At 42.6% G+C, this 18,962-nt stretch overlaps 1 non-coding gene and 1 pseudogene across 1 annotated transcript; one reads left to right on the top strand and one right to left on the bottom strand.

The window, feature by feature from the left end:
• Positions 1-2,825: 2,825 nt before the first annotated feature.
• LOC114619912 lies at positions 2,826-2,927 on the bottom strand. Its single transcript, XR_003711236.1, has one exon. It is a non-coding gene; the product is annotated as a U6 spliceosomal RNA (small nuclear RNA).
• Positions 2,928-14,718: 11,791 nt separating this feature from the next.
• LOC114619845 lies at positions 14,719-15,847 on the top strand (annotated as a pseudogene).
• The last annotated feature ends 3,115 nt before the right edge of the window (positions 15,848-18,962 follow it).

Below are 18,962 nucleotides of genomic sequence, written 5' to 3'. Positions count from 1 at the left end.
ACATGGTGGCCCACAACCATCTGTAACCACAGTTCCGGGGGATCTGATGCTCTCTCCGGGCCTCTAGAGGCACCAGATATGCCTAAGGTGTACATACATACACGCGGGCAAAATATTTATAATCTTTAAAAAGAAGCCTCGTCTTAATTGAACATAATGTAATGAGGTCAACTTCATGTTTTGACATGGTTTTTGATTGACCTTTGAGCATTATGACTTTGCATCATAAAGAATTTAAAGTGATGGAAAGGTACTTGCTTTATACTTTGTTTTTTGGGGGTAAAGGGAGGTAAATATACATCTATAAAAATAAATTTACAGGATAAATGCAAAGAAAAATTCTAAAACCATGAAAACACTTGACCAAATTTTGAGATAACAGTGGACAAAGAAAGCCTAGATATAAAAAAGGAAACTTTAAATCTTTACATTAATCATTCTTTAAATTTTTAAAAAATTGGTCTCATTGCACGTAGTGGCAGGCTTCCTAATGACGTATTCGGGTATATCATGCGTTTCGGCTGGATTCAAATCGCAGCCCATTAGCTTTAGTTTCCCCTTCTTTCCATCTCCTTTTTTTGCATTCTCCCTTCCCCTAGTCTTCCATATGATTTCATGTCATGTATGTGTGTGTAAATGATTTATGTATCCATAAAGAATTCTAGTACCTACACATGAGAAAAAAGGGTGATTTGCCTTTCTATGTCTGACTCCTTTTTAACATGCTTATCTCTAGTTGGGTTCATTTTAGGAAAACATGGGAGAAACATTTCAAGTTCTTGCATAGGCAAGAACTTTCTAAAAAGGTTTCCAGTGGCTCAGGAAGAACACTAAGAATGGACTCAGGATTGCATGATGTTAAAAGGCTGCTGCACAGCAGAGGAGGTTACTGAATGAAGAGACAGCATCAGCATGGACAATGGAAATTCTCTGCTGGCTGCGCGTGTCTGACATAGGTTAATATCTAGGAGATATGAAAAATTTAAAAAAAACAATAACAATAAAAGCCAAAGGGACTAACCAATAACTAGCAAAATGCATGGATAGTTCTCAAAAAGATGTCAGTGAGGTGGTTCAGTGGTTAAAGTTGCTTACTTCCAGACTTGATCCCCGAGTTCAATTCCTGGGCCTCAGATGGTGGAAGGAGAGAATCCACTCAATAAACAAGTATGTACATATACCCTCTATTAAGATCTAGGTAATATATTAAGGCCTAGGTAACTGTTACCTGGCTAGCCTGCCATTTTGTGCTGTTGGTAATAATAGAAGGAAACTCTCTCATATGTTCTTCTGCTGTAATTAGGAAACTTTCTCATGCTCAAGTTGATTGCATATTCTGCTATAGTCTGTGCTCTTGGAAACCAATCACAATAGAAGCCAATTAGGGCTATTTTGTATAGTGACCCACAATAAGCTTGGATCCAAACCAACCCCCCAACAGCACTTCCTGCACCTGTGTATAAGCTTTTATGGTATTTGCTTCTATAAGCTGCTCCTGGGATAGATCTCAACATAACAGAGACACCTGAACCAATATATGAAACTATTTGGAATAAGATTTCCATTTTGAGTAGAAGTCTAGGAAAGTGTAAGTTCTCAAGACCTCCCTGGGAACTGTCGTCCTAATTGACATGAATGTTAGACAAATACCATCTTGGTAAACAAGTTAAGACATGAGTATTAGACAAGGCAAGTCCCCTGCTACAGCTGAATACCCCAACCAATGGGAGCAGGACAAGTGTACAACAAAGACATGCTCCTAAGGAAGTTCCCTATCCCTAAACCCTGATTGGTGGAATAACTTGGCACATATGTTTGTGGATCGCAGGCTTAAAAAGACCGATAGGACCTTGACGCAACCCCACTGTCATCTCCTGATTCTTACCTATGGCCCTAATTGATCAGTGTTGGAGTGTGGCGTTCAATAAACCATCCTTGTTTGACTGAGATTGGTGTTTGAGTGGTTTGTTCAGCGATTCCCAGACCCCAACACACTCCAAGTCTTTGACATGTCCTCTAGCCTGCCCCGAGTTCCCTCTTCCCTTCTTAAAACAATAAAGCATAAATAGCCATCAGTCTGAAAACAGGTCAATATCATCAGACATTAGGGGAAAATAAACTACAACTGTATTAAGATTACATCTTCCCCCAGTCAGAATGGCTATCATTTAAAAAAAACGTGATAAGAATAAAAACTCCTTATACATTGTTCATAGAAATGCAAATTGATCTAAACCTGAAAAGAGAAGTTCATATGACCCAGAAGTTATACCACTTCAGGTTATATATAAACCCTAAGAACTCTAATGTTTAGTAGTTAACTAACCAGTATCTAGTTTATCTAACCTAATTCATTAATATTCAGCACATGCTATAGGTTTCCTTTTTTCATACTTGATGTAATTACAAATTGACTAACCTTACAGAGCTATTGAGAGCCACATCTGGATTCCAAAACCAAATATGCATGACCTCAATGTGGGTCTCACACTAAACATAGAGCCTGCATTGGTTTTCAAAACCAGAAATGACTCCTCTTCCTATGCAAGTCCACCTTTCAGCCATCACTTCCACATACTTGTCTGAAGGCTCATACTTGATTAAGCAGCATGCTTTCATTTCAATGAAAACAGTTTACCCTTTTTAAAATATTAAAAGTGTGGGGTATCATGACTAACACAGTTTTTATTGCTCCACTTTTTAGTTGAGGCCAGCCTAAACTCACTATGTAGCTCCAGGAGGGTCTGTTTTGTAGCAATTCTTCTGCTTCAGCCTCCCATATGCTGGGCTCACAGGCATGAGCTACCACCCGTAAGAACTCCTGTAAAAATGTGGACTGGCTCACAGAGTTCATGCCATCCTTGGATGGTGCCATGCTAATCTCTGTATCCTTCCAATTTTAGTGCGTGTGCTGCTGAGGTGAGCACCATTACATGTTTCTTAAAAGAAAGTGGCCCTTGCTCTACCATTTACTGGTCACTTAATTTTGACCAAGGCATTTTATCTCTGTTTTGTTTCCTCCTTTATTAAATGGAGGCTGATTACAATATCCAAAACATTTTTAAGATGGTTCTGAACAACAGATTCCTTTGTTCAGATATTACTTTCTTCTGTGATGGTTAACATTATATTTAAATTTAAACTTACTATGCTTGAGAAATCAAAAAGCAAAAATGCATCAAATATGTAAGCCCCTAGCTTGAACTGTGGAGCCCAGTGGCTACACTACCAGCACCCATGAAGGAAGCTCTCGGAGGGCAATCACTGCAATTCCAAGAAGATTTTATTGGTCCAATGCATCGGGGGCTGCTTGCTCACACAGGAGAAGAAGCGGCTGTGAATGCACTCGGGCAGAAGCCTATATACAGTTTGAACAGGGCAGGTGTTTTTGAAAATAGACTGGTCAGTTGGTGTTGTTGGGCTGTGGGAGACCCTCTAACAGGGAGCTATCTGTTTTCAGAGGGCTCCATGTCTGATAACCCATGGTTTTTCTTAGAACCATATGTCTTCACTCTTTTTGGAAAGAGAGGGATCCTGTGGTTTTTCTTGGGACCCTGTGGCCTCACCCTTTTGGGAAGGGAGGGAGTTAGGGGGTAATTATCCATGGACTTTACATTCCCCCCTTTTTCTTGTACATAGCTCCAATCTTGGAGGTAGAAGCTAGTTAACTGAAATCTTCTGCCTGGTTGTCAGTGCCTAGATGTTGATACTGCTGATGTAGGACCATCAGCTGGATGGCACCTATGTGTTCCTTAATATAGGCTATCAATCAATTTAAATGCAAGGGCCAAAGGTTAGCAATGAAAGTAAAATTATCAGGGATCCTAGCAGGGTGGAAACCAGAGTGGTGTACCAGGTGAGCTGTGGTACCATGTTTCAAACCAGCTCTGGGTTTGTTCTCTTTCTCTCTCTCTCTTAGCTAGTCCCTCTCTGACCTTAGCCATAGAATCCCTGACCACTCCTGGGTGATGTGCATAGAAACAGCATTCTTCTTTAAGGGCTACACAGAGTCCCCCCTGTTGGAGAAACAAGATCTAATCCACACCTGTTTTGTAACACTATATAGTGGGGAGAATTTTCCCCGGAAAGTTGAGAGGAGCTAAAGTGGGAGGTGAAAGGAGAGGAAGAGAAGGAGTAAGGAGAGGAAAAGGAAGGGAGGAAGAAGTGAGAGGGACTGATGAGAGAGGGGGAACATGGAAGCAGATGTGCACGTGTCTCTAGTAGTCAAAGGTAGTTGGTATATCTAGGTTGGGTATTGGGTTACACCTCTGATTGTGTGGGCATCTTGTTATTGAGCATTACCAAACATATAAAGTGTTTGGATAATCTATAAAAAAAAATGCAACTTTTACTCTCAGGTGAAATAGACTGGTAGGAAATGAGGCTCTAAAGCTTAAATATTAATCAAAGGCTTTATATATTTGGTAATGCTCAATAACAAGATGCCCACATAATTACAGATGTTTCCCAGTTAACTAACCTAGATAAGTTGTTACCCAGGACTGTTCTCCATACCTGCATGGTTCTTCATCCTCCTACATCTCTCTCTCTTCCTTGCCTAGCTCCTCCTCTTCCTTTTCCTCTTCCTCTCCCTACTCCTCCCACCTTAGTTCCTCCTACAACTCTACTTCAGGAAGGGAGATCAGTGACTCTTGGAGGTGGGTGATTGATTCTTAAAGCTTTTCTATGTCTAAATCTATGGCAGCCCTGAGCTCTTGATAATTTTTTTCTTGTAACACCAGGGAGGTGGCTCCCATTGCCGCTCCTGCAGCACTTAAACCTAATAGGAGGGAGACTACTAGGGCGGCAATGGGCTCCCACTTGGCATGATAGCTACCATCCCACCTGCCTAACATTTCTTCATCAGAATGATAAAGTAGCTTGGGCACCAGTTGTACCAGGATGCAAAAAACTTTAGATAAATTTAGAACTGTGAGGTGGACCCAGGGGGTCAGTCCAGTGGAGCAGGCCCACCACCAGTTCTCAGGTGGGACTATGTAAGAAGCAGTTAAGGAAGAGGAATAGGTCTCCTTACAGAGAAACTCATGTATAGAAGGGACTTGACCAAGGCAGAGTCCTGTACCTTTTACTTCTTGTAGGGTTAGTCTTATTCCTGATTTTTGGGCCCAATGACAGAATGAGGATTTATTGGATAAACTAACAGTGGGGGAGGTAAAAGCAATCCCCTCCTAATAGTGGGGAGCTACATCATAGCAGAGCCAGCAGGATCGAGTCTTTTCAGGTCTAGACTCATTGAGCACTGAAAAGGTTATATTAATCAGTCCTGTCAGTGGGGCTAGTTCAGAGGGCTTGAGAGGAGGTTCCCCCTGGCTGTTGGGGTTCTATCGTAACTGGCCTTCTCTGGGTAGATGCTGGGGCTTTAGGTTGGGGTAGCTGATGGGAGACCCCCATGGCCTCTTTTTTTTTGATTGGGCCCAATGGGGGTAGTAGGAGTCTCTACCTTAAGCTTGACTGTAAAAAGGAGTCCCTTATCATGTCCAGACATGTATATCTGGAGTCCCTGTGTTTTTCCTTTTAACCAGTTTTCTCTGACCTTTTTTCCTTTCTGAGTAAACTGAACCTGTACAGAGTTACAGATTTCTGAGCTCTCACAGGGAGATGCTTGTACCTGTTTATAACTAGCACAACTGGGGAAAATAGAAGAGTTTCTATTGACAGTAATTAAGTCCCAGGAAGAGGATGGTTTCCAAAGGGCCTGTCCAGTGGTCTCACATCCCCAAGCCTTGCAATAGAATTGGTCTGCTCCCCAACCCATCTAAACTTTTCTGACCTACTGTTGGGGGGATCCCTGGGGCAGACATAGAAATCACTAGTCAGTAGGGCACAGAGGGAAAACTTGTTACCACATCCCATCATGGCATCCTGAGCTCATTGTGAGTTGTCATGTAAGGGGAGGTTGGACATATGGCGAGTGAGGATATCCCAAGAGTCCAGTCCAGCAGCCAGCTGGCAAAGGTCAAACACCAGATCTGGCCACCAAGTATAAGGGGGGTGACGTTGAGACACCCTGGCTATTTCATTGGCAGTCAGGGTCAATGATACGAGCCAAGTTAGTTTTAGTGGGTTGATGTGGGCTGGGCCTGGTGACCAATCTTGACTGGTGTAGTAGGATTAGGCCTCCTACCAGGGTTAGGAGGATCTTCATTCTTGCTGGTCTGTTTAGTGGTCTTGAGCTTTAAGGGATGGTCTGTCTTCTTTATGCTCCAAGATAGTTGATCCTAAGGGGGTGGACAGGTCACTGGTTTCACATGGGAAGCATGTATCTAGGCAGCTATGCTATCTACCTTGATGACTGTGGGAGTCATCAGCAGCACCAGATAGGGGCCCTTCTAGTGAGGTTCCAGGGACTGGGTCTTATGTCTGTGGACATAGACGGCTTCACCGACCTGGAACCGGTGTGGTACTTCAGTTGTTCCTAGGGCATAAAGGGCAGATAACTGGGACCGTATTTCCCTCTGGATTGTCTCAAGGGCCATCTGTCTCTTTATAAGCTCATGGTCACCTCACTCTGAAATTTTAAGGTCAGGACCCGAGACCACAAGATAAGTGGGTCTTCCATAGAGGATTTCAAAAGGAGTCAAATTCATCTGGTAGTGGGTGTTCCTAGGCCAAGGGAAGGAGTACCACCCAGTCACCGCCAGTCTCAAAGGTTAATTTAGTTAATGTCTCTTTTAAGGTTCTATTTATTCTTTCTACCTGTCCTGAGCTCTGGGGACAATATACACAATGAAGTTTTTAATTGGTCTCTAAGACCGGTTCGAGACTCTGACTTACCTAGGACACAAAGGCAGGCCCATTATCTGAACCTATTACCTTGGGTGCTCCAAATCTGGGGAAGATTTTTTTTTCCAGGATCTTTTTGGCTATGACCGAAGCTGTCTCTTGTTTTGTGGGGAAGGCCTCTATGCATCCTGAGAAGGTATCTATGAAAACTAGCAAATACTTATACCCATATTTTCCAGGTTTGATTTCTGTAAAGTCTACTTCCCAAAACTTGCTTGGTCTGTTTCCCCTAGGTCTCTTTCCTATGCCAACCTTGGTGCGATAGGTATTCACCTGTTGACAGACTCTGCAGTTGTCTACTACCTCCTCTGCTAGGTATCATAAGTCCATGATAAACATTTTAGATCTCTTAATGGCTTCAACCAATTTTTTGTTGCCTATGTGAGTTCGTTTATGCATTTGTTGTAGGAGGTCTCGGGTATGATCCCGAGGTAGTATAACTTTTCCCTCTTGGGTTTTCCATTGGCCCTCACCTTTGAGATAGTAATTGGTGGAGTAACTGGATATCTGGGCCTCTTCCTCCCTGATGTAGTACAAATGAAGCCAACCCTTAGTCCAATGCCACTCTTTGGCTTCTTGGACTAGCACGGGCACAGGGTCTCCAAGGGCCACCTGTTTGGCTGTCTTATCTGCCAGGTTGTTTCCCTTGGCTATGAGGCTTTCTCCTTTTTGGTGGCCTGGGCAGTGAGTAACGCTTACCTTGGCCGATCTGAGAAGAGCACTTAAGAGAGCCTGAATTTTAGTTTTATTCTTGATCTCTTTTCCACTTGATGTCAGAAATCCTCTTTGTTGACAAATTGTTCCATGTACATGGATGGTGGCAAAAGCATACCTGCTGTCTGTATAAATGTTGACCTTTTCCCCTGTCCCCATGTCTAGGGCTTTGGTTAGGGCTATCAGTTCTGCCCTTTGAGCGACATTCCTGATGGGAGTGGTTCTGCCCAGACTACTTGTTGCCTGTCTACCACAGCTGCTCCTGCCCTGTACTATTTGTCCTGTAGGTAGCTGCTGCCATCAGTGAACCAGGTGACTCCAGTGTCGGGGAGTGGCTTGTCAGTTAAATCTTTTCTCCAGCCTTGGTCCTCTGCCAGAATCTGCGTGCAGTCATGGGCGGGTGGCTCACAGTTGTGGTCAGGCATCAAGGTGGCCGAGTTGAGGGTCACTGGAGCTGTAAAGGTGATCCTAACAGAGTTCAGGAACAAAGTCTGGCAGTGGGTCATCTTTTCATTAGTAAGCCACCGATTAGGGGGCTGACATACCACACTCTCGAGGGCATGGGGTGCTGTCATAGTCAAATTCTGTTTCGAGGTCAGCTTGTCAGCATCCTTGACCAAGACTGCCACTGCAGCCACTATTCTTAGGCTGGCGGGCCACCCAGTGGCCACTGGATCTAGCTTTTTGAACAAATAGGCAACTGGATGTTTCCATGGGCCCAATGACTGGGTCAGCACCCCTTAGGCCATACCTCCATGTTCGGCCGCATAAAGGTGGAAAGGTTAACTGGTGTCAGGCAGCCCTAATACAGTTCCCAGTGTCATGAGCTGTCACCCATGCTGGGTGATGCAGCTGTATTGAGTCATATCTGCTCCTGTAAGTAACCCCTCACTCATATTCCTGTGAGAAATCCCAATAAAACCCATTGGTTCATCAAGTAGGACTTTGATGGTCTTCTCTATTTGGCATGAGTAGACATGTGTCCTATGTCTTACCCAGGAAATGTTTTAATCACACAAGACTGTGTTGGAGAGGTGGAGACTCCCAGAGAAAGACCTCACCAGGCAAAACTTCAGTTTAAGAGATTAAATAACAAGTTTAGTCTATTTATGCCAACGTTGCAACAACAGCCTCTTTTGCCAATCCGAGGACCGATGCAAAAGGGGATGAGCTGGAGTTTTTAAAGGCATGAACCACAACTGGCTCAGCTCTGTGAACTTTCTGCTACCTGAGGCATTATCTTTTGTTTGTTTGTGAGCAAGCAGTGTTGAGCAAGATTACCTAAATAGAACCAGTGTCCAGTAAACAGTTTAGTATAACAATTGCACAATAAGGGGTGGGAGGAACAATTATGGGAGGTGAGCCAGATGGCTCTGAGATCAGTTTTCTCTTTAGGTTACTGCAATCATGACTCAACTAATAATGGGGCTGACCTTAGGGTCATAGTGTAGACATCCTGTGGTTAACAATCCTTAAGGTAAGAATAAAGTCCTTCTGGAAAAGAAAAGAAAACAAAAACAAAACAAGCATCTCCTAGTTTTTTCTTTTTAAAAGAACAGTCTGAAACCCTGTTTGAAATGAAGCTAAATTTTAGCCATTCTGACTGTATCTCCTGAGCCCAAATACACTTCTTGTCTTACTTACTTCTGCCCAGTCTTTTGTCCCAGCAATGAGACAAGCAACTAATGCATGTAGGGACAGACTTTTAGCTTGTATCTACAACTTTAGAATTTAAAAGAACAGGAGATGGAGCGAGGGTGTCATAAAGGTCCATGACAAGGCAGTGATACAAGTACCTCTTCTTTATAGTTGCTGGATTTAGTTTTGTTTTTTTAGAGCAACTGGAAGGGTATAAGGACTTTGAAAATTGTTCTTTAAAAAGCTTTTGAGAATGTACGTTCCTATCAGACCTCCTCTATAAACTGAAAACGATGACAGATTGGGCTGAATTGAACCTATTCTCAGTGAGGTTTGGAGCAGTAGATAGGTGTGGTTAGTTACAGCTCAGTCTTTAGCTGTCCGCTCCTTGTTGTGAATGCCTCATCTGTAAAAATAAATGGGTTATGAGTAGCTTTGTGGGATGACAGTATTGAAGCCCATGATGTTTTTATCTGAGGCACAGTTATTGTTAATTAAATTAATGAAGCTCACAGTTTAATTTTGACAGTCCCCTGAACTAGACATTGGTTTTGGTCCTTCTCCCTGTTTTCCTCTATTCCTTCACTAATTAATTGTCTGGTTTTCTACACCTAAGGCTGGATTCCAGGCAATTAAATTTTGATTGTCTTGAGACACATATCCACACACCCAAAGAAGCTAGAGGAGATGTAAGAAGAGAAAGTTTCCTATGTCTAGAGAGATCCTCTTTAACAAACCAGCGTTGCTAAAGTAAAAAGCCAGCTAAGAAAGATGGTCTCCTAGCAGGATCTAAGCAAAGGAGCCTGCAAATCAATAAACCAATAGAACAAAGCAGTGTACTCGTCTCATTCAGCCACCTGCTCTTATTTGTCCAAGTCCATGAGGATGAACTGCAGCATTAAAAACTACCTTTGGCTGACAGAAGCTAGAGAATACTGTTTGTGGAGAGGACAGAGGGGGTGCCTTAGTGAAGGGGCGAGGCTTGCAAAGTCAGGGTACCTGCATTCGTAAGTTTTCCCCATTGCTTTTTATTCAGTTTGGGACCCCAACTCATGAATGGTGCCACCCACATTTAGGGAGTTCTTCCTGCTTCACTTAACTCAGTTGTCATAGCATAGTAAAAAATGCCTTTTAGACATGTCAAAATAGTGTAGGATCCCCACTACACATAAGGCTGCACCTGATAACCAGAACTCAGTGATATCACTCACTCAAGATAACCAGACACAGCACTAACTAGAACCCCATGACACCCACTGGACAGTATATAAGCAGAGACCAATGTTCTGCACACCAGGAAAGACGCTACCTTGGTCTGCCCTGCTGCTGGAGAGTATCCTTCAGGATCCTGAGCCTTGAATCAGAGACTTCTATTAGAGACTGGACATGACCTTCACCTGAGATATAGTACACACGAGAGCAGCCTTGGGGAACTAGGCTAAGGAACTTGGTTAGGAATTTAGAGTGAACCTTAGTGATTGATGAGCATGGGAGCGCCTTTTCACGTTTCATATCTTCTTCAATGACCGGAAGTGTTTAATCACACAAGTCTTTCACTTGCTTGGTTATACTTACCCCAAGATATATTTTTTGAGGCCTTCATGAAAGGTGTTATTTCTCTGACTTTCTTCTCAGTCCATTTGCCATTTGTATATAGGAAGGTGATTGATTTTTGTGAATTAATATTGTATCCAGCTACTTTGCTGAAAGTGTTCATCAGCTGTGGCAGTTCCCTGGGGGGGTGGGAGGGGATTTATTTACTTACTTACTTATTTTAAAGATTTATTTACTTATGTATATGAGTATACCATTGTTCTCTTCAGACACACCAGAAGAGGGCATCAGACCCCATTACTGATGGTTGTGAGCCACTATGTGGTTGCTGGGAATTGAACTCAGGACATCTGGAAGAGCAGTCAGTGCTCTTAACCACTGATTTATCTCTCCAGCCCGGAATTTATTGTTTTTAATTTTTTACTGGTACTTTGCAAATTTCACAGTATGCACCCCAGTCCTACACTGTACCTTTGTACCTGCCCTTGTCATGTCCCCTCTAAACATAAAATTAAAAATAAAAATAAAAATAAATAAAAATAAAAAGTAAGCCGGGCAGTGGTGGTGCACGCCTTTAATCTCAGCACTTGGGAGGCAGAGGCAGGAGGATTTCTGAGTTTGAGGCCAGCCTGGTCTACAGAGTGAGTTCCAGGACAGCCAGGACTACATGGAGAAACCCTGTCTCAAAAAACCAAAAAATAAATAAATAAATAAATAAATAAATAAATAAATAAAACTAAACAATCTCTTCATGGAAGCTGTAATGTGTCATGGTGTGCTCCACAGTGTATCCTTTCGTCCACACATCTAATTGCAAATGTTCATTGCAGCGAGTCATTGATCTGTTTCGAGGCTTCTGGCTTCTGCTACACCATCAATACTGGATCCTTACTAGGACTTCTTTCAGATATCCTGTTGTTGCCTTGTGTCATGGAGCTCTTATAGGTTTGGATCTGCAGGAACAGCCCCTTCATGCACTCCAGCAGTTCATAGATGGGTTAGATATTGGGGTGGTATAACTCAAAGTCATGGATCTGGGTCTGGGTGGTAACTGAGTTGGCCAGCCAGACAACTCTCCTGCATCTAAATCACCAAGGCAAGCTCTTATTCATTTCCTTTAACTATTTATGTTTTCATACATCTCTTTAAGAGATTTACTAGTTTCCTCTTTTAAGGACCTGTATCATATTCCTAAAGTTTGTTTTAAGGTCTTTTTACTGTGCTTCAACTATGTTGGAATAGTCAGGATCTGCTGTGGTAGGATTGCTAGATTCTGATAGCATTATATTGTCCTGGCTGTTGTTGCTGCTATTCTCACACTGGCCTGTATGCCTCTGGGATTGGGAAGATTGCAATTCTAGGTACAGATATGTGGTCTTTGTTAGGTGGGTGTTTTGTTTCTTGTCTTCTGTTTCTTCTCTGGTTCTGGAGTGTGTGGTGGCTCTGTGTTGCCTGGAGTCCTGACAATGTGGCCACTGGAGGTTTTAGGTAAAATGTGCATCTGGGTATTAGGAGGTGACATGTAGGAATAAAGATGTGCTGAGGGAAAGCTTAGGAATAAAGATGTGCTGAGGGAAAGCTTAGGGGTCCACAGGAGGGAGGAAAGAAAGTTCTCCTCCAGAATATGTTTATTCCCTAGAAATTGAGTCAGAGAGTTGAGGATAGGCCACAGCAGAGGGTTTGTTACAGGATGTTTGCTGTGGATGAGACTGGGGGAGTGGACTGGGAGGAGTGGAGGAACAGGTGAAGATCTGTAGTCAATCTACTCACTTCCCTGGTCTGATGGGCCTGTGGGCTCGCTCCTAGGAGTGCCTGCTGGAATCAGGGCCTGGGACAGTCCAATGTGTGTGGGGAGGGAGATTAGGAGGGCAAGACGTGTGGGATCCACTGGAGATGAGGGAGTCTGCAGCAGGTGTTCTGCTGCGGGGCTGGGAATGGGACTTGGGGGTTGGATCTAGAGGAGCAGAGAGAGTCAGCCTACTTGGTTCTTTTACAGACATCAGTTTCTTTTTTATAATTGAGGAAATTGAGCCATAGAAAAGCTAAAAACATTTGTAAGATTTATTGAGTGATAGCTGGTATTCCAACTAAACAATATGGGTCATCTGTCTGTAGACTCTCTTACATACTGCGTGGAAGCATCGCTTGCCGTTAAAAAGCTGATGGTCTGTTAGACGAGGCAGGAAATAGAAGGTGAGAGTTCTGTTAGAGAGAGATTGGAAGTCTTGGGGTTAGACAGAGGTGGGACATTTGTCCTGAACTCCGAGAAAGTAGGATGTATGAAACTGAGGAAGGTAACCAGCCATGTGGTAGACACACACTAGAATAAACATGCTATTTAAGTTATGAGCTAGTCAGGGAATGAGCCAAAGCTTATGACCTAGACATTTATTCATAAATAATTAAGTCTCAGAGTCATTGTTCTGGAAACAAAGAGGCTGGGTAGAAAAGCTCATGGCTACATCGTCTGTCCTTTGATTTCGAGGGATGGGACCCATCATTAAATTTTTCCATGTTGTCTGCTTGCCCACTTCTTTTCCCTGTCTGTACATTGAGCTTGGGATTTTGCTGAAGTTAAAGATCAGTACAGCAGTCCATCTTTTACCAGAGGAGAAAGCAAGAAGTTCCTTTAGGTTGTGTTGAGAAGACCTTGAATGCAGAAATAATTCAGAGAAATAGCTGAAGGAGGAGAAGGCAGCCTTCAGGAAAAGCACAACTGCAGCAGAAGGTCTGAAATCAAGTTGGGACCCATCAAGCTGACAGCCACAGCCTGCCTGTGGAAGTAGTTGCGAACTGGGGTACAAGCAACATGATGCAAAAAGTGAAAAGCAGGAAGCCAGGAGATGGACCTTGAGTGATCTACCTAGAATGGTTAACTTTCTGGACGATGGAGGGGGAGCCCTAGAGAATTTTAATGATGTTGAGGATAGGAAGATGGATCAGATTAACTTTTTGAAAAATCTAGGAGCATTGTTAGGGATAGAAGGAAGTGGGTCATGAGGCTTCAGATGATTCAAGAATTTTTCAGTGATTTAAACAAGACCTTGTATTGCTGGTCTAGGCATACGTGTGTATAGAAGGGAGATCTATCTAGGGTTTGGGTGTATAAGATATCCAGAAATGTAATCAATTACCTGGCGGGATACTGTCCATTTATAGCTTACCCACAGGCTCTAGTCCAGGTTCTTCATGCTGTTGAAAGGCTGGGCTGGTATATGCATTGTATTTTCCAGCCCACATACCCACAAGGACATATACAAAGATTTGAGTATTCTTGCTAGGCCTGTGGTAGCACCTGATTTTAATCCCAGCATGCAGAAGGCACAGGTAAACAGATCTGTGATAGTTCAAGGCCACTTGGCACATCTGCATCCTTACCTGTCTTCCTTTTACTTGTTATTACAAAGGAATAGCACCTGTAGAAAATAATAAATTCTTCTGTTTGAGACTCTTTTAGTATATCTACATGGAGATTGGTAGGCACACTGAAAGATAGCATGAAAATGCTTGCCGAGCTGACAATAGGTGAGCTGTATCACAGAGTCCCACTTCCAACCAGCTTTTACTTCATATATACACTAACATCCCCTAAGGTTACTTGAGCTGGGGGAGGGAGTAAAAGAAAAATCTCTCGATAGGGACTGTCAATAACTCCATTGCCATTACCATAGCTTTGGCCACTACTCTATCATTCTGTTCTAGTTGCCATGAATCTTGTTATGCTGGAAGAAAATACTACTGTAGAACACACCCTTAGCCTGTCTCCCTTCTCTTTATAATTCATCATCTCTAGAGAGTCATGTCTAATTTTCTATGTCCTCTTCAGTATCTAACCTTTTTTATATGGGTTTGTATCCCCACAACAATGTTTGTTATGGGTCAGATTGTAAATGTCCCGCAAAGCCATATGCTTGGTTTCCAACCTTTAGCACTATTAGGAAGTAGGGCCAAGTCTCTTCCTCTCGGTCCCATATTGAACTCGAGTTGGAAGAGGCGAGTCTGGTCTCAAAATGGAGGGCCATGATCCAAAGGAACCAGAGCAGCTGAGGAAGCTGTTTATTGGTGGTCTGAGCTTTGAAACCACAGATGATAGCTTAAGAGAACATTTTGAGAAATGGGGCACACTTACAGACTGTGTGGTAATGAGAGATCTCCAAACAAAACGTTCCAGAGGCTTTGGTTTTGTGACCTACTCTTGTGTTGAAGAGGTGGATGCTACAATGTGTGCTCCGCCACACAAGCTTGATGGGCGTGTGGTGGAACCAAAGAGAGCTGTTTCTAGAGAGGATTCTGTAAAGCCTGGTGCCCATTTAACGGTGAAGAAAATTTTTGTTGGTGGTATTAAAGAGGACATGGAAGAATATAATCTGAGAGATTACTTTGAAAAGTATGGCAAGATTGAAACCATAGAAGTGATGGAAGACAGGCAGAGTGGGAAAAAGAGAGGATTTGCTTTTGTAACTTTTGATGATCATGACACAGTTGATAAAATTGTTGTTCAGAAATACCACACTATTAATGGACATAATTGTGAAGTGAGAAAGGCCCTTTCTAAACAAGAGATGCAGTCTGCTGGATCACAGAGAGGTCGTGGAGGTGGATCTGGCAACTTCATGGGTCATGGAGGAAACTTTGGAGGTGGTGGAGGGAACTTTGGTCGTGGAGGAAACTTTGGTGGAAGAGGAGGCTATGGTGGTGGAGGTGGTGGCAGCAGAGGTAGTTATGGAGGTGATGATGGTGGATATAATGGATTTGGAGGTGATGGTGGCAACTATGGTGGTGGTCCTGGTTACAGTAGTAGAGGAGGTTATGGAGGTGGTGGACCAGGGTATGGAAACCAAGGTGGTGGATATGGTGGTGGTGGAGGAGGATCTGATGGTTACAATGAAGGAGGAAATTTTGGTGGAGGTAACTATGGTGGTGGAAACTGTAATGACTTTGGAAATTATAGTGGACAGCAGCAATCAAATTATGGACCCATGAAGGGGGGCAGTTTTGGTGGAAGAAGCTCAGGCAGTCCCTATGGTGGTGGCTATGGATCTGGAGGTGGAAGTGGTGGATATGGTAGCAGAAGGTTTTAAAACAAAACAGAAACGGCTACAGTTCTTAGCAGGAGAGAGAGCGAGGAGTTGTCAGGAAAGCCACAGGTTACTTTGAGACAGTCGTCCCAAATGCATTAGTGGAACTGTAAAAATCTGCCGCAGAAGGAACGATGATCCATAGTCAGAAAAGTTACTGCAGCTGAAACAGGAAACCCTTCCTGTTCAGGACGGTCAGAGCCACAGTTTGCAGAAAGTGCAGCTGTTGATTAATGCAATGTAGTGTCAATCAGATGTACATCCCTGAGGTCTTTATCTGTTGTAGCTTTGTCTTTTCATTACATCAGGTATATTGCCCTGTAAATTGTGGTAGTGGTACCAGGAATAAAAAAATTAAGGAATTTTAAACTTTTCAATATTTGTGTAGTTCAGTTTTTCTACATTTTAGTACAGAAACTTTAACAAAATGTGGTTTTGAAGGTGTTTCCTTGTGAGTTAACAAGTAAAGAAGATCATTGTTAATTACTATTTTGTATGGATTTTGCTAAAGTTAACTGTAAAGAAACACCTACTGACTTGCAATTTAAGGGGAATCTATTCTCCCCATTTCCAAAACCATGATGAATGGGCACTGACATGTGGAGAGAATAGATATTTGTATGTTTGCAATGTGTGTTTTAGATAATTAGAATTGGGTAATAAAAAATAGCATATTTGTGAATTTTAATAGCACTAAGATTACCTTCAAATGAAAAAGATCTCAAAAGTTGCTGTTTGGTTTTTGTGCATTTTCTTTCAAAACGTAATCATGATTTTAGTGTATTAGATTTATTGAGTCCTAGACATGTTAAGAACATCTCCATTCCACATTTACCTTGATCACATTGAAACTGCTGCCAATAGTTTGGGGTATAAAGTGTTTATGCTCCCTCTACTTACCAAGGGTGGTAGATGTATGCCATCTCCCAGTTTAACAGTCTTTTACTTTTCATTAAGAACCACCGAGTCTGCTGTGTCTGAGCAAACTGGTGGTACCTGGTTTGTTTCTGCTTTTAAATGTTAAGGTCTCAAAGCCCCGTTGGTCTAGTCACTTTTCTTGGTTAAGTTCCCCACACACACAACTTTTCAGAGCAAAGGAATAAAAGTCACTTGTTTGGAAAAAAAAAAAAAAGGAAGTAGGGCCAAATGGGAAGAACTTAGGTCACTGGAGGAAATCTCTTTAAGGAGATATTGAGATGTCATGTCCCTCAATCCATTCTCTCTCTCCTTCCATCTCTTCTCCTACCCCCCTCCTCCACCCTCTTGGTGTCTCTCTGTCTCTGCTTCCTGGTCACTGTCTAGGGAGTGTATTTCTTTTACACTTTCTCTCCACCATGATGTCCTTTCTCCTCAGGTTCAAAGAAATGGGTCTAAGTAACCATAACAGAAGCTTGGAAATTGTGAGCCAATAGAAATCATCCTTGTGAGTTGCTTAGCTCAGTCATTTTGTTACAGCAATGGGATGCTGACTAATGCAGATTTAAAAATGCAGATTTTTCAAAGTTACCCCAAACCCCAACATTACCAAATTTGATGAACCTTTATTGCCCAGTGTCATTTGATAACAACAGCTGATTTTGTTGGTCTTGTGACTTGTATTTTTTTGGTTTCCCTCCTTCTCTGTTTTTGTAAATCCGGCCTCTAAGTGATAAAGTCAGTGCTTTATTCTGTCCTTTCTGCAGGTGACTTCATCCAGCTTCTGGCTTTAATGCTTATGCCTTCCAAATGGATACCTTCATTCCAGAACCTCACTCCCAAGCTCTAGATAGATTCATTTCTATTTATCTCTCCACTTTGATGTCTGACACGTGGATCTCACCCGAAGGATTCTCTGTGTAGCCCTTAGCCTTGGGTGTCCTGGAATTTACTCTGTTGGCCAGCTTGGCCTTGAACTTGAAGAGATCTACTTGCCTCTTGCCTCCAGAGTGCTGAGATTGAAGGCGTGTGTCACTGCCACCACTATCCTGGTATAGTTTATCTCTTTCCTCAAGTATGTATGTTCCTCTCCCAGAATGCAACATCCTAGGAAATTTGCCACTATTCAGTTTAAGTTAACACTCCAAAGGTAATCTTGTATTTCCTCCTTTCCTTTATGTTCTCTATATGGCTGTCATGAATATGCAGCATACCAGTCCCCAGCTGCCTGGAGCACTGTTGAACATTCAGCCCAGCAGCTGTGCTCTGAAATCCTTCCCTGTGCTCATGCTGTAATATTTCCTCCAGACTGCCCCCCGCAACCCCCAGCAATCGAATAGAGCAGGGACACTAAGACACACTTCTTTGGAGGCATCCACTGGTGTGTTGGAACTTGTTTGCTCTCACAGCATAGCCCATCTTGGCTTGTAGCTTAATGTAGCTTGGGCTGACATCAAATCTGTGATTATCATTTTACCTCTGTCTCCCAAATCTTTGTTTCCATGTGTGAGTCACCACATCCAGTTTGACACTTTCTAAGAACCGCACCACAAGTGCGGCCTTTCCTAGCCTTCATTTCCTCACCTCCTTGGGATTAAACTTATATCCAGTTTAATCTCTCTCAGTTCCTCTTCAATGCCTTCCCATCATTCCCTCACAGGCATTCCTCAATAAGTCTCTTGCCTAGCTAATCTCATCCTGTTGTCAGATGCTTGCTCAAGAACCTGAACTAAAACATCCTGGGTGGTTCACTAGTAGACTTCATGTCCCTTCTGTTTTCTAAGTGTATTAAATGCATGGATCCACCTACTTCTCTCTGTAGCCATCTGAGGTCAGATAGACGCTATTATTCTTCTCTAGATTATTATAACAGTTAATTGCTTCACTATTATACCTTTCCTGTTTATTCTCATCCCCCTCCCTATTACTTCCCTGCTTCAGCCTGGGTAATGGTTTCCTGTTATGTTTAAACTAAGACAAGGGCCACAGATAAGTTTAAGATGTAATCCCACCACTCAGCAGGAGTAAATGAGCTCCAAGCTAGCCTGATTGACATAGCAAAACCCTCTTTCAAAAAAAATAAAAAGATTTTAAAAATTTGGTTTTTAACTAACTCTTCAACTTGTCTCTCCCACCTTTCCCTGTATCCCAATGCCTGGCCAGCTTCAGGTATTTTAGCTTTTTTTTTTTTCTTTCTGCCAATTTCCAAGTTCTTTTCTTCTGTAAAATATTATTATTGAGTCTCTTCAGAAAGTGAAC

This window comes from Grammomys surdaster, unplaced genomic scaffold (assembly GCF_004785775.1).
Source record: "Grammomys surdaster isolate TR1022 unplaced genomic scaffold, NIH_TR_1.0 165, whole genome shotgun sequence".
NCBI lineage: Eukaryota > Metazoa > Chordata > Mammalia > Rodentia > Muridae > Grammomys > Grammomys surdaster.
This window is presented reverse-complemented; position numbering and strand designations above follow the sequence as displayed.